A 2,500-nucleotide genomic window follows, 5' to 3' on the forward strand; every position below is an offset into this window, starting at 1 on the left:
AGAAAATGTTAATCTCTTAAGTAACTAATTTTCTAATCAAGTAATCTCTTCATCAGCTAATCTCGTAATAATCTAATCTCCTAATCAACTAATCCTTTAAGCATCTAATCCCTTCAGCATATAATCTAATCTCCTAATCAACTAATCACCAAAGTATCTAATCTCCAAATCATCTAATCTCCTACTCATATAATCTCTAAGTGAACTATTATTATTATTATCATTACTTGCTAAGCTACAACTCTAGTTGGAAAAGCAGAATGCTACAAGCCCAGGGGGCCCCAACAGGGAAAAAAATAGCCCAGTGAGGAAAGGAAACAAATGAAAAATAAATATTTTAAGAACAATTCTTCCTCACTTAAAGGGTTAACTACTGCAAAGTAATTGTTCAGTAGCTGCTTTCCTCTTGGTAAGGGTAGAAGAGACTCTGTAGCTATGGTAAGCAGCTCTTCTAGGAGAAGGAAACTCCAAAATCAAACCATTGTTCTCTAGTCTTGGGTAGTGCTATAGCCTCTGTACCATGGTCTTCCACTATCTTGGGTTAGAGTTCTCTTGCTTGAGGGTACACTCGGGCACACTATTCTATCTAATTTCTCTCTTTCTTGTTGTGTTAAAATTTCTATAGTTTATATAGTAAATATTTATTTAATGTTACTGTTCTTAAAATATTTTATTTTAATTGTTAATTATTCTCTTATTTCTTCTTTTCCTTTCCTCATTGGGCTATTTTCCCTATTAAAGCCCCTGGGCTTGTATCATCCTGCTTTTCCAAATAGGGTTGTAGCTTAGCAAGTAATAATAATAATAATAACAGTAACAACACCAAAATAAATATTTCCTTTACAAACTATAAAAATTTTAACACAAGAGGAAGAGACGCTAGATAGATCAGCGTGCCCGAGTGTACCCTCAAGCAAGAGAACTCTACCCCAAGGCAGTGGAAGACCATGGTACAGAGGCTATAGCACTACCCAAGACTAGAGAACAATGGGTGAAAGAAGAATTGTTTGGTAATCTCAGTGTTGTCAGGTGTATGAGAACAGAGGAGAATCCATAGGAATAGACCAAACTATTCGCTGTGTAGGAAAAGAGAAATGAGCCGTAACCAGAGAGAAGGATCCAATGTAGTACTGTCTGGCCAGTCAAAGGACCCCATAAATCTCTAATAGTAGTATCTCAACGAGTGGCTGGTGTCTTGGCCAACCTACTACCTATAAATTATTTATATAAAAATCCCCTAATTATCTAATCTCCAAATCATGTAATCCCTTGATTATCTAATCTCCAATCCATCTAATCTTTTAATTAACTAATCTCCTATCCATTCAATCTTTCAATCAACTAATCTCTTATTATCTAATCCCATAAGCATCTAATCTCCTAATCAAATAATCTCCTAACCAAACTATCTTTAACCTCACAATCAACTTCATCTCCTAATCACCTAATCTCTTAACTAATCTCCAAATATAATCTCCAATGCATCTAAATCACTTAACCAACTAACCTAATCACCCAATCTCCCTTAATGACTCCAGTCACTCCTGATTGGTTGACTCGACCAAGACGTGAAAGTAGAAATCACCAATTTCTGGTTTCAAGTCAACCACGAATGTGGTTCATTTGTTTACACTTAAATGAGGCCTAATGTTGTGTATTACACGTGTGTATGTATACACGGGTGTGTATACTGTATACATACACGATACTATAATACGTTTATGGCAATAGATCACAGCACGGTTGTTTAGTTAATCACAAAACTGTATATATAGATAAAAACGAACTAAATTTCGATTAATATCTCAACACGCACATGCTCCTTCACCGGTGTCTTATGGATAACTAAGGCATTTGAGCGATACACAGAAGGCAACAACCTGTGTGTCCAGTTGCAGAGTTGCCGTGTAGGATATTATTTATAATTTTCAGTCTGGGAGTTACTATATTTTTGCCTTTTTAAAAAAAAAAACCATGGATTTAATTGGGTTATTTATATCATTAAGATAGGTAAAGATTATTAATCTAGTTTTAAGTATATATATATATATATATATATATATTAATATATATATAAATATATATACATATATATACTGTACATACATATTTATATAAATTTATATATTTATATTAATATATATATATACACATATATATTTATGTATGTATGTGTGTATATATATATATATATATATATCAATATATATATATATATATTAATATATATATTATATATATATCTAAGTATATATAAATATATATATTTATATAAATATATATATATATAATATATATATATATATATATATATTTATATATATACATATATATTAATATATATATAAATAAATTAATATATATATAAATATATAAATATATATATATATATATAAATATATATATATATTATTTATATATACTTAGATATATATATATATATATATATATATTAATATATATATATATATATATACTATATATTGATATTATATAAATA

Source organism: Palaemon carinicauda, chromosome 25, assembly GCF_036898095.1.
Source record: "Palaemon carinicauda isolate YSFRI2023 chromosome 25, ASM3689809v2, whole genome shotgun sequence".
Classification (NCBI taxonomy): domain Eukaryota; kingdom Metazoa; phylum Arthropoda; class Malacostraca; order Decapoda; family Palaemonidae; genus Palaemon; species Palaemon carinicauda.